At 37.5% G+C, this 24,784-nt stretch overlaps 1 protein-coding gene across 1 annotated transcript in view; it reads right to left on the bottom strand.

The window, feature by feature from the left end:
* The window catches only part of LOC122808866 (mothers against decapentaplegic homolog 4-like), a gene marked incomplete in the record, with an annotated part of 2,707,603 nt that extends 2,685,256 nt beyond the window's left edge, over positions 1-22,347 (bottom strand). The window contains 1 exon segment of the mRNA XM_044079966.1: positions 22,044-22,347.
* Between the last annotated feature and the right edge of the window lie 2,437 nt (positions 22,348-24,784).

Genomic DNA, 24,784 nt, shown 5'->3' with positions numbered 1-24,784 from the left:
CTTGACACCCCGGCAAAAACGTAGAAAAAGATAGGCTATTGTTTTTTTGTAGTTTAAGTTTTCAGAAACTCAAATAGTCTCAACAATATGAATTTCAGCTTCTGACAGACACACTATAGATATATATATGTATATAACTAGATATATAGTTATATATGGGTGTATACACCAAAACCCAACTAAACAGAGTGACTACACTAGTTAAAATAACTACCAGCAGAACAATGTGCATCCACAGAAGACGATATATAAATTAATGGAGGACGTGTACAGAATTAGTTGGATTCAACAAGGTACCCACTTATAGTTCTACCATCTTAAGTACACACAGCCACAGTAGGAGGAAAGAAGCAATATATCTACCCTAAAAAAAATGTATATGTAGTATAATGGCTGTAAGGTTCTAACAGAACAATAACAGTGGCTGGATGTTTGGACTGAAGATTTTCTCAGCAGGCAAGAGCAACATGCATGGTCTGTAGGTATCTCGCAGGTGAGCAACATCCAGATGTCTTTCGCATGCAAAGTCAAAAGTTCTTGCAAAACATTCTCATCATAGATGTTGTGGCACTTATTTACTTGTTGCTAGATGCCATATTACATCACACTGCTGACCACACACTTCAAGTTGGTCATGTTGTCCAGAACTGAGGAAAGACCTGTGGACGTTTTCACATGCACATCATAATACAAAGACAGTTCAGTCACACAATATGTTCTATCTAGTATACGTTAATATGGCAGTACTGTATGCACACCGTAATAGTTATCCTGCTCCATCTGCTGTACAGGTGTGCTGGGGAACTTTAATGTCACTTACTGATCACAGGATATATTTCCTATCTGCCTGCTCTCAGCTCCAGTGTGTTCATGTGCATGCTTCAGACTTGACTTTTGCAGCACATTATTTCCACAGCTGTGACAACTGACAAAGGATGGTGTTTTGGGGACAGCCATACATGCCCTTGGATTACGCTTGTAATGTATGGGACTGTCACATTTGCAAGTGTCCTACTTACTGTTTGTGCAAGCTATGAGGGATGTGGGGTCTCGCATGTTTGTCCAATCCAACAATAGTGCAGGCATTGACATGTCAGATCATTTTTGTAAACAATGTTCATACTTTCCAATAGTAGTGTTTCTGATAAATAATACACAACATGGGTACAAATATGAACACCTGCTACTTGTGCTTGCCTATATAAATGCACATCACGTTAGTTTTGGTCAAATAAGTGTTGAGCATATTAAAGGGAGTGCATTTGGTATATCTTGCAGATAATATTCAGAAGAGATTAACAGTGCACGGCACATATGGTTCTGTACTATTACTTGTGATAAGATCACCTGTGATAGATTGTGGTGGCATATTACAGTCAGTCCAAGCTGTTCAATTTTCTGCAAATTAATGCTTCTGCGGGGGGAGGGTGGTAGCAGTTCAACTGTTGATGCCTATTTATGCTGCATTCATTATAAGTTGGAACTTACTTCAAAATACAATACAAGAAATTCATTTCCATTAATTAACATGTTTTTAAACACCACTGTATGTCCTGCATTTCAATTTCTGTAGTGTTATGGAGGCATTCCTTTCACATTTTACATAGAGTTTACTGGATTAACTGTAATAGCATTGGCAAAAGTCGGCAAGCAGTCTAATGATGTAACATTTGATGTGCATTTGGCCATTTTTCTTACTGGGAGGGTTCTGCTACTGATCAGTCTAGTTACCCGGTTACTTTTGAGTATGACTGGGTTTGTAGCTTATTAAATCTGTCAGTCTGTATACCACCATGTAGTACACGTGCTATAATCCAAGGCAATGGCAACTTGGTTGTGATAATCCTTGAATACTGATAGATGTATTTGTTTTCAATAAACCATACGAGAAACTACACCTATCTTTTTCAATTATGGCTAGAGAAATGCAGAAAATCAGGGTCCAGGATTGTAACTATAAAGATGACATTGAATGTGTACTACTATATACTATCATTTAAAACTACAGCAAAATTTTCAGATAACAGCTTCCTGATTACTGAGAGTTTTGTGGTGATTTGATCCCCCCCCCCCCGATATTTAATTAGCATGCAAAGTCACTGTATAAATTCCAGAAAGAGTACATAGGAGATGAAAAATTAAAATTCCTTTACAGGTGAATCACTTAGTGACGTAACAAATGCGGAGCTGCATGACATCAGATCTCTCCGAGCCTACCTGATTGCAGGGCTTTCTACTGTATGAGATGCAATGCAACAAAATATGTACTTAAAAAAAGAAACACAAACATAAATGCAATCTCAATAGAGTTAAAAATGCATAACAGAAAACTACACACATCATACATTTCTACTTGTTTAATGTCAGAAGCTTTGTTACTCTACTGACTGAAATACCGGAGTGGACACCAAAGTGCATTGCTGCCACTAGTTTTAGGTCAGCACAAAGCCAGTTTCGCTACCATCATTTGGGCAGAGAAAAGGACAAAAAAACGGAAAGCAGAAAGCGGTTCCTTCACAGAAGTCACAGCAGAAATGGCACACACTTGAAGTATGCTTTAAAATAAGGATAGCACATTGCTAAAGGTGAGGACTGCAATGACAACAGTAAGCTTAGCAGCACACACCATACGATTATAGTCTCTCACATGCACAAGCACCAGTTTCACAGTACGAGTACTCAGCATACACCAGTCATCAAGTACTGATCCCTTACATTTTACTGTTACGGAGGCAAGAATGGCAAATGCAATTTAAACTTTTAAATTGAAATGAGATACTTTACAAATGTGTTCTACAGAAAAAAAATTCAGCTTCTGTGATTAAAAAAAACAGCTTTTTTTTCAGTTCTCCAGCACATTTTATTTAAATCCTCTGCATCACTTTCAACAATAAAAAAGTACACTGCTTTTGATCAACTTGTAAAGAAACAGAACTGTGATACTCTTCTGTGGGCATGAGCCTAGGTCTCACATCAAAGACATCAAATTATGTAGCACTGTTTCACATCAAGCTCTGAATCAGTCCTCGTAAGACATGAGAAACCCCAACAATGAAAATTCCCCACCAATGGATATGAATGCACCCCAACACCCATAGCTGTCGATTACTCAAGTTCTATTCATTTTGTTCTGTAAATGCAAATTGAAGAAGCCAATGCAAGTGATATTGTCTAACTACAGGTACAGCAGATGCAAAAGCCTAAATCCCCAAATGGCAACTTTTATAGCGGTTTACACTTTATCAAACTGCTCCTCTCTACTCAGAGAGAAAATGAATAAGCAGACTAGAACAGCAGCAGATCACCCCCACACAGAGACTTCATCACTACACTAACATGGTAGAAATGCAGTACTAATTCACTATCAATGTCAGCTGATAAGCAGTAGTTCAACCCACAGTCTGACTCACTCTGATCTGCTCAGTTCACTCACACCCAAGGTCTGGTGGAATTAAATGCGGACTCTTACCAATAATCAGCTTCATTCTACATCACAAGGCATTCATGTGATTAGATACAGGAGAAGGGACAAAGTAGTCAATTAAAATCACAGCACCTCAATACTTAACATTTGGACTCCCTTTTAAAATTGTTATTACTACCAAAGGTCACACTATTAGACGTTTTACTGTGCACCCACTGAACACATTTTATATTACAACATCACTTCTTCACAGAAGGATCTTAACATTTTTATTAATTTTATCTATTTGACAGCTTTAATCCATAGTCTTAATAGACAACAAAGCAAGAACTACCATAAAACACACACGGTCACATATAGGTCATTACTAGGCTAATGTTGCTAAAGGCCTTTTCAAGCCTAGCCTTGCTTCCCAAAGGTGAGAATCAAACCTTGTACTTTGTGTGTACAAAGTAAACATCTTAACCATTATGCCAACCACCCAACTGCATCAAAAATCACAATTAAGGTATTCTAAAAACAGTTTATACATATAACGCTGGGGAAAGAGTTAAAAGGGCAAGGGGCATTTATTCTAATACCACAAGAAAATCCAAATAAATAGTTAAAATAATACTACCGAGTCAAGCAAAGATGAGTTAATCACAATTGTTTTGGGGTATAAGAACTTTGATTCTCACGTCCAAATAATTCATAGTGGTTGTCAGACAAAAAATGAGCAAAAATCATCTCAGACCACATCATTCCAAGGTTACACAACAGCATACTTATCTGCCCTTGTACAATTACCATCACACATATGTTACCTGCAACTCTTCGCAAACACATATGTGCATCAGTTGGTGAGACCAAATAAAATACTGCTGCTTAGAAACAAGCAAATACTTTATGCTTTAAACATTGTGTGCTCATGATAACATTCTTACATGAGTAGGCAACATATTTGCCAGAAGATATGCAAACATATATGGCAGATGGGGCTGGCTTTTCACACACATTACTTACATCTCCAAAAGGTGGGTAATCCACACTTCAAAATGCACACATTCTAGCAGACAATGCTACAGTAAAGAATAAAAGGAAGCCATCAACACTGGGGAAATGGATGCGAGATGGCATGACAATAAAGAACGAGGTAGAAAAATGTTAATTGCTTGCATTGTTGACAGATGTACCTATAGCATTTATACACAATATACACTTTAAATACAAACTGCAGAAACATAAGGAAAATGCTACATCTCAGTCTTCTGTTGATGGTCTCTAACTCCAGCTTATCCTTTATTATGCAAACAATGTGCAAGAAAAACCTAAGTGTTCTCACCATGGATCACTATGCTACATTTACCTAACTAGGCTTCATGAGGACCAATATACAGTAGTGATTTTACATTTTGCCACTAGGTCTTTTAAGTGTCTCATTGTGTAGTTTATATGCTATTAATCATCTCAGGAAGCTGCAGCTAGTAGTACACATGTTCCCATCAACTACCCACAAACAAGGACGGACCACACACATTCACACTTACTCAAATAAGCAAATACTCAACTAATCTGCACAAATAAGCCAAAAAGTTGGAAAATCCTACCCACACATCTAAATAACTGCCCCTCCCAAACCACAGTTAGAGTAGGAAACTTAGAAATTACAGAAATCTATACCAAACCTGCATTCCACAATAAAATTACAATTTGTATCAAATCTCAATACAGATCACTATTATTGCTGTGTCCCACTGATCAAAAGTGGCAAAAAGAACTAGATTCATTTTCATTTAGACTCTTAGCATTAAACACTGCCAAGGTAATCTGCCCAATTTCCCCGATATAGATTTGTTGATCTTCCTTCCACTTGCCATTACTGCAATGGGCATGAAAAAATAAATAAATAACCGGGTGGCATTCATAGCTTCAGAGTTTATATAGCAGAATTCGTCCCTACACCAAAAATCACTAGACACCTTCCATTGCAGGACACCTCCTACTCACAGGATAGCAAACCCAGTCAAGCCCAGGATGAATATATGGGTGCCCATCCAGTCATCAGAAGGTATGCCTTAAAGAAAGGGAGGATATTACTCTGTTTTACAGCTAACAAAAGATTATTCCACAGATGGAAAAAGCACTAAAATAATAAAGCCATCCTTCCATCATGCTTTATTTGTTGATTATGTAATGAGGTTGAGTGTTTGTGAATCTGCTGACTTTCTGGAAGTGTGGGAGAAAGAAAGAGGTTTAGATCCTTAACAGCAAGGAATGCACTTAAATCACCTCATAGGACTCTTACATACACAGTAGAACAACGAGCTTTAACTCCATCTTAAAAAAATACCAGACTAAAGGTGCTCATCTATTTTTATTAATACAGTTAGGACCTTCTGAGTTTCCATGATGTGGTTGGAGAGAAACATACTAAAAAGCAGCATTATATTCTAGAATTGGTCTGACCAAAGTGGAATATAGAGGACTGGCATGTTATATTGACATGGAATTGACACACCTTTAGTTATTAACTGGGCTTGATAGAAGGATTTCCAGACTATTTTTTATTAAACAGTGGTTAAAATGATTCTTGCATAGGGGAATAACTGGATTAAGCCCCTTAGTTTGATCCAGTAACGAGTTTTAAGAGAAAGCAAGTAAATGAAAAAGAATACAGGATATTCTAAGGCTTTTTCTAGCAGATAAATGTATGCCTAGTAGCAATTAGTCTTCTGGAGACATGAGGACCAGATGCATATCTGATAAAATGAAATGGCTAGAAGATAATGTTCTCTGAAAGCATTCAAGTGTTTACTCAGTTGGGAAACCTATAAAGAGGAGACAAAAAACAGATAGCACTTGATTGAAGCACAGACTGCACCATGCTTCTTTGCACGGATAACCTTTCTTTTACGTTGACTCAAGTTTCAGTGTGTGGCTGTCAGGTTGGAATGTTGGCTCCTATGGGGGGGGGTAAAACCAATACTTGAAGACGTACATACTTGTGTGTGTTATTAAGTTAATAGGTTTCAGAGAGATATTTGGGGTGTGTTTGCTTTTGTTTGAGGGCTTTCAATAAAGCAAAAAGATGTGACACATGCTCAAATGGATATGACAAGAAACTGTATAAAGATCAACTTGCCAAACAGTGTATGCATGTAACAATAGCTGGAACTAGACATTTAACAAAAATGCTGTTTCACATAAAAAGGTGGGAATAGCTTTTCAATACAATGATGCTTTCTGTAAGGTCTTTAAATGTCAGTGGTTTCACAGATATACAAAAAAAAAATCATGAACTATATTAAAAATGTAGAGTGTAAATAGCTACACTACAGGAGACATTTGGAAAGAATTGAACATGTGAATTTGAAAAGAAAATGTTTTCAAGATGGTTATTCAGCAGAATACCTGCGACAAAGGAAAAGAGGAGTACTTCTTAATTACAAAAGTAGCTCCAACGGTGACAGAAGATAAAAATGGTAGATTTGTAGTGCTAAGGGGCTACTGGCAAGGAAGGAAGATTACACTGGCATGTACTTATATTCCACCTAAAACTGGTATAATGGAGCTTAAGAAAACACAGAGAAATAATCCACTTTCAGCAAGGAATATTACTTGTATATAGCTGGGGGCTGGAATTTGATTTGCAACGGTAAAGATGTGTCTGGGAGGCTCAAAAAGGAAAAACATCAAAAAAGGTAGAATTTTGAAGAAAATTTATGTAAAAAAATTTGGCAAGGAAGAAGAGAACTCGGTACTAGTAGACAGGAGTGAATTTACATACTACTCCCCAAGATACAAAAACTGGGCTAGGCTAGACAAAGTTTACATTTAACGGAAACATGTGCATTTGATTGAAGGTCTTGATACACACCCAACTATTTCAGATCATGCACCAACAACTAAAATAAAAACACAGGGTAATGAAATAAGTGAGACAGTGGCGCTTCCCCACCTATCTGCTGAAAAGAGGAATTTAAGGAATGGGTAGTGGAAATTATTCAGGAGCTATTAGAGAAGACAGAAATTTATTCTGAAAATATAGCTAGAGAGTGGGATAAAATTAAAGTGGAGTTTAACAATAGGGTGGAGATATAAGAAAGGAAGAGAATTGTTTAGAGGGACTGACAAAAGTTAAAGTATTGCATAACAGGGGGAATCTCACTGAAGAGGAGCAACTGCAGAATGCTAAGCAGAAAATAAGAGATTATCTCGATAATATGCACAGGTTTATAAAAGACTGCTATTAAGCAACTGTTTTTGATAATAACTAACTATAGAGCACAAAAACTTTGAGCACAATGACTCAGGCAACAGAAAATAGAAAGGGCTGTCGCCAAGCCTAGGGAGCCTATGACAAGGAAGATAAGAGATCATGTAGAAGTACTAGACATATTTTGAAAATTATATGAAAGTCTGTATAAAGCAAATATGGAAAATCAAGAAAAGGGACAAATAGAAATGTTTATGGAAGAATTAAATATGCCAAGGTTAGTGGTAATACTAACAGTTAGGATAGGAGGAGATGAAATAAACATGGTGATGTATAACCAATCTACAGGAAAGACCCCAGGAACATATGGTATTCTTGGAGAAGTTTAGAAGCTAGGAGGGAAAACTGATAGAGATCTGGAAGGTTGTATTCAACAGTATTTTAAGAGTAGTAGTACCAGCATCCTGGAAGAAAGCAGTAGTAGTTGCAATACCTAAAAAGGGTAAAGCTCCATCAAATCCAGCTTCATACAGACCCACTTCAATAATAAACCAAAGTATTTAAGTCTATAATGGCAAAAGTGATGTCAAAACAAAAGATAGATATGGATCAATGTGATTTTGTGGAGGGGAAGCAAACATCAAACAACATTAACAGAACAATGATGATCCAGAGAGAAGCAGAATGTACAAAAAAAAAAAGACCTCACCACTGTTGGTGGATCTTGATGAAGAGAAAGCATTTGACAGAGTAAGCTGGAACTGTATGAGCAGGGTAATGAAAGCATTCGCATTCCCTGATAAAATTACAAGTTTGATTAGGAGGATATATGAGGTATCGGAGGTTAAAATTAAAGTGGGTGGGTTCCTCTGATAATTTCTGCTTGAGGACAGGAATCAGGCAGGGGAGTCCTCTTTCCCCTTTGTTATTTGCATTACATTGAGAACCACTCACAAAGAAAATAAGGGACTCAGAAATTCAAGGATACAATTGGTATGGTAATCAAGAAAAGCTGGCTCTTGTTGCAGATGATATTTTATACCTGATAAAACCAGAAAAAGGACATTACAGTGTTGTGGAACATTTTGAGACAGTTTCAGATCTTTTCAAGATACAAAAATGAATGAAGCTAAAACAAAGGCAATAGTGATAAATATTTATGGGGACCTGATAAAATGAAGTATTTAGTAGTAAGAATTAAAAATCATTCCAGTGTGTCAGCTAAGGATATGTGGGAAGAGACTAAACAAAAGATAGCACAAAAATTGAGCAATTGGAAGCTCTGTTATATGGAAATGGATAGTAAGATACAAGCAGTTAAAATGTTTTTAGTCCCATTAATCTTACACACAGGCCAGTCATTTTAATCAACCATAGAAGACGTGGATAACAATAAAATGAGCAGAAGGATTTTATCTTAGAGGGTAGACAGCAAGAGTCAAGTGGGATAAGTTGATTCTTCCAACAGAAGGAAAACTGGGACTGCCCTATCTTAATGGCTACTTCAGAGCTACACAGTTAAGGCGCCTATAAATAGCAAGTGGAAAGTGATGATGAAACGGGAGAGAGATTGGGATTGTGGATGCAGACCTTTAAGGATAATAATAATCAAGCAGAATATTATATTCATAAAGCAGCAGAATGTATTCTAAGAACTAAGCCTACATGAGAATGGAGATTCTGGACGATAGGGATGACTGCAATTAGGAATACACACAACAGGCAAGAAAGGACTGGCATTTATTGGAGAAAACTGGCTAAGGAACCAAGGTATTGGAAGCAAATAACTAAAGAGAAAAAGGTAATAGAATGGGAAGATGCCAAGAATGTATCTGGACTGCAAGTTACAGATTGGTAATCAAGCCTCGATAGGGAAGGCAGAGTATAGGAAAAGAAAGAAATGGGGGGTCCTAAACACAAAGCCAGCACTGGTTCAGTTTCTAGTAGAATCTAGAACAGAAGCTGCTATTAAAAAAAGGATTAGTAAAACGTATAAAATATTGCATGACAACTATAAGAATCAGAAAAGGTTAAAAAGTAATAAGAGAAATTTGGAAAGCAATTCACAAAGAAATAATGGAGGGTATATGATAGTCTCCCAGACATGCAACAAAATCTAGAAGATTTATGATTTTTGCTTAGAAATGATTAGATATTTTTATACCCCAAGTAGACTCCAGAGAATTTTACCTCAGGTAGACCGCAAATGGAGGTGTGATGGGGAAGAAAGAGGTAATTGGGAACATAATTTCTGGCAGTGCACATAGTTGGCGGACTAAGATTCTCTGCAGACAACTCTTATCAGAGATACTACGTGAGCAAATTGGTCAAACTAGGGAAATTATTTTTTCTGAGCTATGATACATAACCGGAACTGCCAAGACATAGCAAGGCCTTGCCGAGTCTAATTGTGGTGGCTGTCAAAAAAAGCAATTACTAGAAAACAGAAATCAAACTCTAAACCAACTGTACTAGAAGTAGTGAATATAGTAACAGAGATAAAGCAACTGGAATTGGGATCTTTAGAAAAGGATACGAACAAATTACATAGAAAAATGGGAATTGTGGGAACAATACATACAAAGGGGGAATAAGATTTAAAAGAAGGCAGGATTTGAATGAGTTATGCAATGCTTGACTGACAATGATTGGATACATTACAAATTATGTATAATGTTTGTATCTAGGATTATGTCAATATGGTTTATGGTGTCAAATGCTGGGACTGTGTTCATATGATTTTCATTTATATAAATGCAGGATTTTTCTACATCACAAGTGATATTTAAATAAGAAACATCTTTATTAAGAGTGGTTAAAGAATAGAAAGGTGCTTACGAAGACTTAGATCTATGACAAACCATATTAGTACAGATTTGGACAGTCGTGGTTTATTTATCAAATGTGACAGTGCAATACCTCTTTGTATTCAAAGTAAAGACATTTCTACTACACCACTGATTTGTACAGTATAGGCCCTATAGTAATAACAGTATTGGATGTTGAGGTAGCAGCACCACCATCCACTCTGTAATAAGTAGCAAATTTAATTGGCCACAGGACTGCACTGACAGTATGAAGACAGATGACAAACAGAAGGGGAACTACTACTGACCCCCCCTCCTGAGGAATGCCGCTAGTAGTTTTTTTTTTTTTTTTTTTTTTAACTTTGAGGTGGGACTGGCTACTTTAACTACACTGGTTCTGCTGGTCAGCAAAATAGCCATCATACAACACAGGCATTTAGAGGCCCTTAAGCTTATTTATGATAATTTTCAGCGGAGGCCAGGGGGAGGTGGGGGGAGCCCCACAAGTTACAGAGAATAATCATAGTTGAAGTTATTACAGGAATATAAAAGGGCAGTATAAGAAAAAACATTTAGCTATAATATTAGTTACAACTGTCAAAGAAAAAAAAAACTAATACAGCTATAACAGTTAAATTTTCAACAAGAAAAACATAATACTTAGAGGAAACCACAACTGAGAAAAAATGTCGCTTGGCTAAACATAGCTGGAGTTTTACACATGAATAGATAAGTGTGTTAGTGGTCAAGTGTATATGTACAAGATGAAAAGTTTACCAAGTCAGTTTGTGTATGTTGACAGTAATGCATTTGAGAGAGAAGGGTGGAAACCGTTGTCAGCCGGAATTTAGGCAAGAGCAACATGTAAAGTAGAACTAAAGGTAAAAAACAATGCATCTCTCAGGTACTACATGCCCTGTGGCTACAGAGACTTCCAAACACTGTTCCCGATCCTGTTGCTAGTTAATCACTTGTGCACCCAGTTCCTAGATGGCTCTTTACTTTTGAAAATGGAATTACAGGCACACACCTCACTTAAATACTGGATATAAATATTACTCCTTAACCCTCAACTATCATTACCACCTCTGTCCAAGGAATCTGTGCTAAACCATTTTAGTTCTCTGCATATGATTCAGCAACAGACCCTACACATTTCTCTGTGGTCCCACTTGCCTACATATTTTTAATTACTGTAGGCAAAGAATCTACAATGATTTAACTGCTAGTTTCCAGATTTTATACACCCAGAAAACACTTCACCAACAGAAGATCAATCCCTGTTTAAACCCTGCACTATGTGTTACAGCTCTGTCAGAAACGTTGCTTCTACTTTACTGATGACCTTCTTTCACCTATCAGAAATCAAATACAAGTAATTTTCCACAAGATGCATCAATCTGCACTTTTTGGAAATGAAGTTAAACTCCTGTGTCTCTTCAAGACGATTACAAATTTAAAGCAGTCTTTCCATCTAGTGATGTCACTGTTGCCAGTACTATGCAGTTGTCTCACCAGTACAAATCTAATCACATCTGCTGTATCACTAAAGACTATTCACAAAAGACTGATGAAAATGGCAGGAGAGGAACAGCAACTATCTTGAGGGAGAGGGGAAAAGGGAAGCAGGAGGTGTACTAAAACAGTCCCTTGGAGAATGGACAGTGATGCAATATACAGCCTGGGGGTAGATTTTTGGCTCAACAAGCCACATTCTGGTAGTAGACTTCACAACAAGAGTAAGGAAGCATACATTCAAATTAGGATGCCACTGGGACTTCCACAGTGAGGCAAGTAAGCTCATTCTTCTGCCCAGAAGATGGTGCTAGTGCCATTACAAATGTTCTTGCAGCCAGGATGCTAGCTGAGTGGCAAGCACCCTCACTACTGCCTGTATGACTGACCCTGCACAATTCTAACCCAAGTACACCTGATGGGTGACTTTCACAGGATGAGGGAATGAAGGGGTTCAACTTCAGTAAGGAAAGGTTTTGATGGTCAGCAGATAAGTGAGAAGTGACCCGGGGGGGGGGGGGACCAGACACAATGAATAAATAATAGAAATAAACCTGTATAATTAGAAAACATTTCAAAATGTCCCAAGGGTGCAACTACTATGATGAACTGGAAGACTATCCACACTGCCACAAATGCAATAGGGTCCACCTACAGTAAAGGCGAGCAAAATGAGATACATTATTAGAAAGTAAAGATGGTTTAATAGGAAATATTAAACAAAAGCTAAGTAAATAAAAATGAAGCAGTAAGCAGTTTTATTATGCAAGTTTGTGTATAGACAATCTGACATGAACATATTTCGCTATTTAGATTAGGGCAGTGTATAATACTATTAACATTTACATGCCTCACATTTTTGTTCCTTTGCAATTCTTGAGACAGGACGCCTTTCTCTGTTCTGCTGCATGCCATATTTGTCCTACTATGCTAGAAGTCTCTTATTCTTAATGCTTACCAAAAACAGACCAAGAACCAACAAGGCAAACAAAGATGTAACCTGCAGAGAGCCCCACCAGCAGCAAGGATAACCACAAGGTCCTTTTTATTCAAACCAATTGAGCGCTTTCATATGACTGTAACAAAACTTCAACAGAATCATCACACACTTCAACACGCCCACAATTAAATAACCCTCCCAACAAATCAAGTCTAAAATGCACGCCCACCTAAACAAATGTTAACTTTAAAAATACCCACTGCAGTACATACTCAATATAAAACACATTACAAAAAAAAAATGTATATATGTGAAATTCACACATATGACATTAATCTAAGCACACCGTCTATGGAAACCGACTCAACTGTGGCATTTAATTTTAACTGCCAATACAATTCTTTACGTTCTAATAAACCGTGCCATGGTCCCCCCCCCCCCAATATGCTCTGATGAACCATGTCAATGCCAAAAAAATGAAAATTCATGTTCAGGGTTCTCTTCAAGACAAAAATAGTGAATTACTGCTTCTCCTGTGCTTGATCTCATTAATATGTTCATAAATCCTTTCCTTGAAAACTAGGACATTTTTTTACACAAGACTAAATAAACAATGCCTCCTGATTTACAAGTGCAATGGAAATTAGTTTCGATACAAATATTTTTCACAAAAACTTCTGCTCTTTCAAGGATGTGTGGGCACTGTGAACACATGCCACATTTAAAAAGCACCCCATCTCTTCCCACTAAAAGTTACAAAAGGTGCGTCATTGTTTTCCAACAAATTCTTAATACATCTAGCTCACCGGTGCACAAACTTGGATGTCTTACCCAAAATGTTGATTGTTCCAAAGGCTTTAAACATTTCCCAATTTTGTTTGACAATTCCTTGAATATAGGAATATTCACTTGTGTAAGTGGTGATAAATGCACAAGAATACCCATCACTTCTCTGGTTTTGGACCTCTACTTGATGCCCCTTAGCAGCTAGGATAGGTATGATATGCCCAGACTCCTTTTTGTTGAAACTTCTTCATAAATAGCCTTAAGTATATCCAGGGGATAACCTCTAGCCACAAACATCTCCCTTAACTTAATGCTTTCTTCCTGGAACTGGGCATCATCTGACATCATACGGGCTAATGTATGGCCCTTTTATTATTCCTCTTTTTTGATGGGTTGGATGAGGACTACTATAGTGCAATAAACTGCAGTCTCCTTTCTAAAAATAGAACTCTGTATTCATTTTTTGTGTCATCCTTATAAATCATGACATCTACATAACTAATCCTTTCGGTACTGTAGTGGTGGGTAAACTTTAAAAAGGAAGTGGTTGAATGTAAATAATCAATAAATGTGTGTCCCACTTCACTTGTATCCCAAGCAATAAAAATATCATCCAAAAACCTGGTGTACAAGTGCCAGGCTGGTAAATTTTCTTGATTAAATACAAAACATCTTTCCTATTGCAGTAAAACAATGTTCACAAATACTGGGGCGCAGCTAACGCCCACTGCAACTCCCTTCTTTTGTTGGAAGAACTGACCACCTAAACGAATAAAATTATTTTTAAGTACTATATCCAAAGCATCAAGCACACTGAACTAAAAGCTCTCGACTCATGTATAAAAATTCATGAAACATCTCCATGCCCACATCATGTGGCATTATGCTAAATAAATTAACATCTACAGTAAAGGCCAAATTAGGACTACATTTTACTAATCTCAATTTAGCCAAAAAATTCCAACAATCTTGTACTACGTGTGGAGATGAAAAAAACACAGCTTTAACTTTCTGATCTATATATACCGCCATTGAGTGGGTAATAGAGGTTCTGGCACTGACTATGGGTCTCATGGGGGGATCCGTGAGAGACTTGTGAATTTTGGGGATACTGAGAAGAGGGGGACAACTGGGTACTTAACTTGTAAAAATTCAAAAACGTCTCTACATATTTCTCCCTGGTCTAACATACCCTGGAGAAAAACTAATCTTAGTATAACAAACATTTATGTAATTCAAGGAAATTTGTTCGTAAAAACTTTCATCAAAAACATGAGTAAACATTTTGTTTAAATAATCCCCTTTTGTCATAACTATGCCACCCCCTTGTCAGGTTTCACAACCCTCAGTTGCTTATTATGCATGAGCTCTCTCAATAGTTGAAACTCAGAATTGGTCAAATTATAAATGTGAGAGTTAACTAACTGTTACATCCCAACAAAAGTCCTGAAATTAAATTCACACATCTTTTCAAAAATGAGTAAAGGCACAGCCAAAACAGGATTAAATGTGCTATCCCTTTTCAAAGCATTATTCGGGTATAAATTGTCAGAACCGTTGAACAGTTTAAAATTCAATTTCCTTACATATAGTTTTAGATAGACTAATAAAAAGTCTCAATATTGGTGTTTGCAGTGGGTACAAAAAGTTTGCCCCTTACTCAACAATGCTGGTAAATTCTTGTCAAAAATACAATTGGTAAAGTTATAAAATTAGAAGTAGCCACTTTAAAATGTTGGGAAATACTTCAACAGTAGCTGTGGTATAAATGGTATCGGAATGAACTAAGAGTTCTATACTGAATGGTGAAAGAATTCCTTCTCCCGTAGCCTCCCCTAGTTCTCCCTCGATTCCAGGGTCGCTGGTATTGGGCCTGTGGATGATAACCCCCTCCGCACTGGAGAATCGATTCTGATTCCTGAGCCTCTCGGACTTCCTGGGTAGAATCGGATCTAAAAGGATAGCAGTTTTGTCCTGTGGGTCATTGTACATGGCCATATTTGTACTACTATGCTACAAGTCTGTTATTCTTAATGTTTACCTTAACACATGGATAGACTGGACTACTACGACAGCGGAGCAAGGGATTAATAATGATCACAGTGAAGCTAAAGTGATCTGTAATCATTTCTGATGGCCCAAGCATAGTCTGTAAAAGGTGAATAGATCAGTGTTCCTTCCTGGTAAATGTACAAGTACAGCAAGAAACCAAGAACGGTACTGATCAAAGCAAATCAAATGCTACAAAAAAAACTGACATACTGCGTAAGTGTGCAAAAATTCATACTGATGCGTCACAGTAACAGCTGGGCCACGTACAGCAACAACATACAGTAGAGAGAAACACTGCAGCTGTTTGGTGGGTGGTGCCTGGCAACATTCATATATCATCCTACAACTAAATTAAAAATAAAGTTAAAGAAACAATTAAGGAGACAGAGGTAAAGCACAACTCCCCCACCCTCCAAAAAGCATATTAAATAGTTACACTAAACACGTTAAAAAATATATATATTTTTAATGAACACTGCTAAATTCTACAGTAAAAAAAGTCTTTATTAAATCATTTATGACATGCAATCATACATGGATATAAGTGAACTATATAGACAATTTTACTTGCAAACATTATAGGCCACTTACAATCTATCCAGTCACATTAGCTTGTTCAAATCCAGCCTTTTAAATCTCATTCCTTGTCTACATGTATTGTTCTCATAATTCCCATTTTTTTCTATGTAATTTGCTCCTACCCTTGTCTAAATATCCCATTTCCCATAGTTGCATCTCCGTTACTGTATTGACTACTGCTGGTACAGTTGGTTTAGATGCTGATTTCCATTTCCTAGTAAATCGCCTTTTTAGCAGCCACTGTAATTAGACTCATCAAGGCCCGTGTCTAGGCTTTTCCGATTCTGTATCGTACCTCAAAAATCACTTAACTAGTCATACCAATTTGCTCACCCACTATTTCTGAAAGTCGACTGTAGGGAATTTTTAAACTCTGCCAACTCATTAAACTCCCAGAAAATATTTTCCCAATTACCTCTTTCTTCCCCATCACACCTCCAACATTTGCTGTCTGAGGAAAAATTCTCTGGAGTCTACTCAGGGTATATAACTACCTATGTAAACACTTCCAAGCAAACATCCTAAAGCTTCTAGACTTTGTTGCATATCAGGAGACATACATATATCCACCATTATTTCGTTGTGCATTGTTTATCCAATCTCTCTTCCCAATCCTTTCTAACCTTCTCTGATCGATTCTTCTAGTTGACATGCAATAATTTAACATGTGCTACTAATTAATCTTTTTTTTAGCGGCAACTTCTGTTCTAGATTCTACTAAAAACTCTACCAGTGCTGGTCTTTCACTTAGAATCTCCCCATTTCTTTTTCGTTGCCCACACTCCAGATACCAATCCTTGATAGGGAAGGCAATCTCTAGCCTGCAATCCAAATAAATTCTTGGCCTCTTCCCATTCTATTACCTTTCCCTCAAATTATTTGCTTCAGAAAATATTTTGCCAGTTTTCTCCAATACATTTCAGCCACTTTTTGCCTATTATCTGTATCCCTAACTGCAGACATCCCTATTAGCAAAATCTCCTCTCTCCATTCCTGCATTGGCTCAGTTCTTAAAATACTTTCTGCTACTTCATGAATATAATATTCTGCATGGTTATTGTTATTCTCCTCAAGGATGTGCATCCAAAATTCCAGCCTCTCCTTGTTTCTTGAGCCCCCCCCCAGTTTCATCATCCCTTTCCACTTGGAATTATTAAGTATCTGTTTGAGCTATGTATAGGAGCCTTAAGTGTGTAGCTCTGAAATACCTCCTTTAAATCAGGTAATGCCAGACCGCCTTGTTGCACTGGAAGAATCGGCTTATCCTACTTGACTCTTGCAATCTTCCGCCCTCAGATAAAATCCTTCAGCTCTTTATTGCTATCCACAACTTCTCCTCTGGTTGATAAAAATATGCCTGACCTGTGTATAAAACTAAAGGGACTAAAAACATTAACTGTTTGCTATCCATAAAACAAAGCTTCCAATTTCTCAGTGTTCATATTATCTTTTTAGTCTCTTCCCACATATCCTTAGCTGCCACATCAGAATCCTTTTAAATCCATACTCAAATACTTCATTTTATTATGTCTCCATAAACATGGATATTGCTGAACCAATTTGTGTGTAGGTACATAATTTACAAGTATTGCCTTCATTTTATCTTCATTAATTTAGTATCCTGAAAAGATCTGAAACTGTCTCAAATGTTCCACAATGCTGAAATGTCCTTTTGTGGTTTTATTAGGTATAACTTATCTGCAACAAGATTCAGTTTTTATTGACTACCATACCAATTATATCCTTGAATTTCTGAGTCCCTTATTTTCTGTGCCAAATGCTAGATTTGGCAATCACTCTCTCTCTCCAGTTCATTTAACATGTTTTCTAGAAGACAGTGTGGTGAAGAATAGGCAAGGACCTTAAATTCTGTAACCTGCACTCAATGTGTTTGCAAAAGGAAAGCAAAGCACACAGCATAACGAAAGGGGGAGTAACATGAACAATGTCACAATCAAATGTTCAATGCAGATAATAAATTCTAAATGCAGCAAATCAAAATTCTCAGTTAATTCCCACTAGTCAATTTCAGCATTTTTACTAGATGGCCCTAATAAAGTAACAACAGTCCCATATTCAACAACACTTTAAAGCTGAACCCAAAATAAGTCCAAAGAGTCATGTATGAATTTGGACTACCCTGCTGCAGACAATTAACATGTGCACAGCCATGTACTTCTACTATATACACCAGAGGAAAAGTTTTAGTGCGAGGAAGTCTTAATAGACTAGTTCCTACTTTAATGGGATTTTTCAACAACAGTTTTCAATAACAGTTTACAAAGTTAGCCATATACTGCAAGTTTTCCCATCTACAAATGACATGCTTACAGAGGTATGTGCAGAAGGCATACATCCACTAAGCTATCATACATGAGCAAACATTAAAAGATTTGCATGCAGATTTTTAAATGTTTACATATGCACAGATATGACTATAGTAACAAACCGTGGAAAACTAAAAATATGAAAGCAGGTTGTAGCAATCACAAAACACTGTTCATAATGCAATGATCAGAAGTGTAATGCATTATATTCACAATGAATTATACAAGTGATCCCAAAAGCAAATCAAGGTGAGGCAGTACCTATACATGCAGAAAGCAAAGCCAACCAGAAGCTATAGAGGCAAAGGGGCCATGCTGCCAGTTACCCAATATCAGTAACAGGCACAAAATTGCTAGTAGAGTCAATGAGAACAGTCAGGGTGAAGCAGCCGTTGACCAGCTCTACAATCTCAGAAGAATGACTCCAGGATAAACCACTGCCTAGGTGACCTCCACTGAAAACCACGGAGGCTGCATGCCCATCAACAAGGTAGCACAATGTTGCGACATCACTGCATACATTCCTCCCTTAACCTAGGGATTCTAACCAGCTACCTCAAATATGAAGGTTTTCAACTGTGGTTAAAGAAATGCACACTACTTAAATTGTTTCCAAAGGGCAGCACAACTCTCAACCATACTACATTTTAACTTGCAGCAGGTGGAAGCGACTGCAATGACCACATATTTATCCCATGTAGTCGCATCTGCCCACTGTAAATCAGGACCTCCAAAAGTTATCTTTAAGAAGATTCTCAGTTGCTCATAACTACTACTGGCTATTTGTCTAGTTTGATCTTTAAAATGTAAGGAAGCACAGAGAGCAAATACTGTTATTTTTTTAAATTTAATTATTCTGACCAATTGGGCTATAGGGGAAAAAGCAATCAGATGGGGTTCAAACAAACTGCTGATGATCCAGGTTCAGGACCAAGGCCAACACCAGTACATCCATTAGTGAATGGGGATAACAGATGAAGTAGGAAGAGAGAAGTTCTTTTCTGATTACCAACACTTTTGAGTCTTGGGGCGAGTGCCAATGCAAAGCCTCAGCTCACAAAAGGTGCATTCATTGAGAAGCATAATGTTACGTTGACTCCATGAAATTATCATCACATGCATGACATGAAAAGTTTTAAGTACAAAGATCACCTTCTTTCAAAAGTCTGGCAGCTATAGGGACTTCACCATAGGAAGCAAAGTTTGAAGTGAATGGAGCCATGAGAGACTCCAATGGCAGAGGAGATGGTCAAAAATGGGTATGTAAAGCACTGTGGGTGAACAGACCTCACCCAAGAAAACACTAATTTCTCTCTCCTCTCAAGAAGACTATCCATCCATCCTCAACCCCTTTTCCCATTTTTCTGCACATGGGGTCAGGGTGTCACTTCAACAGCGACAATATCTTCAGCCAAGGTTTACACTGCTGGGTGGCTAATCCTGCCGCAGTAGTTTATCCATACTTCACAGCAATCAGAACCCTATGTAGTTCATAATTTGCTTAACTATAATCACTACGCTGTCAACATCTTTGAGACCTACATTATTAGTGCATAAAACTTTCAAGCACTGCAGCTTAAATGGAAAGTCACTAAGAATTAACCAAACAGTATAAAACAAAACTATTTTTTTCTGCTAGGTAAGCATACCTCTCAACCTCAAAGAAGAAATCTGGACAAAGCCAAAAAATAAGGGAAAACACCCAAAATTAGGAGACTTTTTAAATATTACTTTTACAAACTTAGAAAGCTGCTAGAACAACATGTTTTGCATTAGCATTCATTTTCTGATTAATATGAATTTTGAAAGTCATACACATCATTTAGTTACTTCAATCCTCAATGATTTCCTCAAAACACATTTTATGAGTCAGACCAAAACTATGATACCTCTCAAAAGTCCAGATTTTTGTATGTAACTCGAGAGAAAAAAATCTGTAAATGTCACACCACTCAAAGAGAGGTGCGCTTTTCCACTCAAAACAATAAGAGCGCAGAGAGAATTACCGACCAAGCCGGACACAAGGCTTCCCCCTACTGACCATTTAAAAGCAAAACAAAAACAAGCACTGTACAGCCTCTGGCAAGGAGAGCTCACGTTACAATTCCGGCATCAAGGAACTCGGCATTCAGACAAGTCCCTCTGAAAAAAAAGCCCCAAAACTAGTTTCCTTAGATGGCTACTGTATATCTGCTTAATTTGTCCTCGCATTCTTCTTAAACGTTTAGATAAGGCACATTTACTTATATTCTGTAAATGCATTTTTGGTTTTATTATTCTATTCTTAACACGTGAAATTTTATTACTCCAGCTTCATCCATGAATCACCTTTTGCTTCAATCCCGATAATTTAACTATGAATCTGTGGGCCAATGCTTAACCGATTTCAGCCCCCGAGAAATATATTTCTCCACATCCGACACCACTTGCACACAGCACACGTGTGGTTACCAAATGTTTCAAATACCTTCCTCCACAACACCGTATTTATTCATTAAGGTGGACAAACTCTCCATTTTTTAGGAATATGAATTATTACACGCTACAAAACGAGTCAAGCAACATCATAGCTCTCAACCAATCAGGTATGAATTTCAACAGAATCGGGGCCAAATCTAGGAAGAAAGAAAAAAAAACAGGGACGCTTTTAAAATATTAGTACCATTACCTTGAGACAGCGACACAATAAGAGAATATGAATATACATTTTCTGGTGAAAGAAGTCTCTTAATTATTGCCATTAGTAATTAAGTGTAATTCACCACCTTTCCTCCGAAAGCCACCAGTTGTGGGGGGATTAGGAGGGACAGAACTAAAACTGGAGTCAAAATCAGTGACAGTTGAGAAGTATAGCTATCCCGCTACACTACAAATAGGTTTACTCACACTCGTCCTTTAATGATCCAGGCATAAACCATCAAATCATGTTACTTTTTAAACTTTATACAAAAGTAAATGCCATTTCCAGTTGAAGAAAAATAAAGACGATTTTCGTTATAAATAACATGACAATCTGTTCCTTCATGTAAAAGTTCGAGTAGTACTTTACTGATGGAATCTCTATTCACCGTTTAATTTTACTCTCGTGAATAAAGTAGTAATTTACAGTGCAATCAAAAATAAGCAGTATCAACAGATGCACCAACTACACTGTATAACAAACGGGTATAGTTGTGCTTATAATACATCTGAACAAGAAAAACAAAAAAATTCTTTGCGACCTCCCGACTAAAAAAACTCAGCATTTTCAAAGAACTAAAACACGTATTTCCCCAAAACAAACATTATAAGCAACATGACTCCAATAAAACGATGACGAAGTACATAGAGATCCTATTAAGTTATGCATTTAACGTCTTCAGTGTTCTGCTTTTCATCTCTTTGCTTAAACACAAATTTATAAGGACTGTACTACCTCAAACTGAAATGTTACATTTAAATCCAAGGCAGGGTGGGAAGTGGGTGTGGGTTTCTACTCACACGGGTGGAGGGCCCCAGTCCCGCGTTTTCTCACTGCTATTTTAGTGCGTTTTATCCCGAAATAAACGCTACTTTTGTCTTCATACCGTGTTTTCTACCAACTTGTTTCCCCTTACACCTCATCCATCGGATATACTGTAACTCGTTCACCACAAAAACAAAAAAAGAAGAAAAAAGGGAGGTAGTACGAATACGATTCCCAATCCTATTAACCAATTATACAGGCGCTCTCTGAACTGGTAGCTCCGCCCACCAGCGACAAGTGGGCGGGCTAACAAGACTATGTTTGTGCACTGCTTGTGCCGAATGACCAATCTCGTTAACGTCTAGGCGTAGCTCTCTGTTTTATGGAATTTTTAAAGGAGCGTAGACAGTCAGGCGAGTGTTTTGTGTAGCACGAGTATACTGGGGTGCTCGAGGTCGACCCCTAATGTAAGGTAAAGGGTGGGTCTGATAAGTTAAACTTAACTACTGAAGTTGTTTCTGTTATTTTTAACAGCTTCATTGAATTATGCCTTAGACACAGGCGAACGTGCATTTATATAAAGAAAAAAATATATGTTAACGTGCTAATAATTACAGATGTTATCCAGTCCAACAGAATTACCTAAGTTATTGGTTTCCCTAAATACTCACTCCTGCTCCACAACTATTCTGCATGTGTATTGTTCTCGCAATTTCCGTTTTTTCCTATGTAATTTGCTCTTAACTTTTTCTAAAGATCGCACTTCCAGTTCTTCTATCTCTGTTACAATAGTCACTATTTCAAATACAGTTGGTTTAATCTTTGTTTTTCATTTTCTAGTAAGTGCTTTTTAGGCAGCCAACAGAATTAAAATTAATAAGACCTTACTATGTCTAGGTAATTCAGATCATGTGTCCCAACTCCAGATAATACAATTTCCAGAATATCACTCGGACCTCTGCAATATATCTGGTTATTTTTCTTGTTATAGGCTCCCTTCAGTTTTGTGACAACTGTTTTACTTTCTGCTGCCTAGGCATTGTGATGAAATTTTTTGTCCTCTGGAGATTTTATCAAAAGTAACTTAACCGTAATCATTCTAAACTCACCTATATTATCCAGATACCCCCTTATTTTCTCTTTAGCACCCTGCATTTGTGCCTCTTCTTGTTCTTTGATATTTGCAGTGGTAGTGCTGCTGCGGTAACGTTGTCGCCTCACAGATAGACGTTGTCCTGTTCGATTCTCAGCTAGAGCGTCTTCTGTGTGGAGACATGCGTGAATGGGCATACCTTCGTTGAAGGTTGTGCGTCAGGGCTGGCAACTCGGCACATAAAAATCTACTGCCAATCATTAGCGGACCGGAGTTCCGCTGTGGTGACCCCTAACTGGGAAAAGCCAAAAGACACAACAACTTGTTCTTTGATATTTTCCTTGTTCTGCAATACTTTAATCTTTGTCATCCTCTCTAAGTAATTCCTTTTATGGCTTTGGATTAGAACACTACCCCACCAGCATTTCTGCACAGAAATGGGTGTGGCGAAAGTGACTGACATGGCAAGAGGTGTGACGTGGTATGCTAATCATGCGTGATTGATAAGCCATGCAGATTTGCCAGTGTCATCGTGAATATTGTTTAATCGTAGTTTACCATGTTTGTTAAAGTTGTGTGATCTCAGAGTTGGTATATTTAAGTGGGGGTGCAGGGGGCCCCACCCCCCTGCAAAAGCGAGGAGGAATTTGTTAGAAATGCTTTTCTTTTCCCACAAGAGATGCTGTCCACCAGGCAGAGTTGAGTAGCAGCCCTCTTGGCACTGAGTCATTTCAGTGTACGGGTGTGAAAAGTGACTTGGACACAGAGAAGCAGTCCTCTTAGCATGGAGTTTGACATTGCTGTTAAAAGGGATCCCTAACATACATATTATCGGTCTCTGATATTGGTTCATAATTTCCCTTGTCTCTGAAATTTGAATTTCTGGTAAATCGCTAAGGATTAAAATCAGTGAAGTCAGAAAAAGCAACGTACAATTTAACACCTGTTATTCATACGGCAATCCCAAATGAATATTCATGTGGAGAAAGCACATCTAATAATGTTTATTCACACATGAAAAAAAAACATTATGTGCAAAGTGTTGGGTGGGGTTTGGTGGTTCTTACTACTGTGCATCTGGTGGGGTAGTGCTGTAATACAAAGCCCGATTTACTTCTTAACCATATCTCTTTCTATTTTAGTTCTACCTAATTAAACTCCATTTCCATTTTATCTCACTCCCTACTATAACTTCTGAAGAAATTTATATTTCCCTAATAACTCTCAAATAATTTCCACTTCCCATTCCCTAAAGGAAAATTCCATATTGGAGCTAAAAAAAATTATTTTTCACTCCATCTCTGTTTTCTGAGCTATTTTAACACCTCTAAATCACTATGACTACTTCTTACAGAATTTTAATATGTTTTCTGCAAAATGGCTGTTAATGGGGCTTGACACATCAATGTGATCTTATTTTACTGCAAGACTTTCTCTTTCCCACAATCCATTTCAAGTCTGCTTTATACGAGTCATGTTAGACATAAAGAAGTAGTGGTGTATTCCCATGCCATTGACATATAATGCGATTAGTGTCAGTCACTGTCATTTTATATACTGCCTGTAACAGGGCTGCTTCTTCCACTTCTCAAATGGCCCTCGTTTGCGTGTGTTTCAG

This window comes from Protopterus annectens, chromosome 8.part0, assembly GCF_019279795.1.
Source record: "Protopterus annectens isolate FY-2018-M chromosome 8.part0, PAN1.0, whole genome shotgun sequence".
Lineage (NCBI taxonomy): Eukaryota > Metazoa > Chordata > Ceratodontiformes > Protopteridae > Protopterus > Protopterus annectens.
The sequence above is the reverse complement of the archived record's forward strand: the minus strand, read 5'-3'. Positions and strand labels throughout refer to the sequence as shown.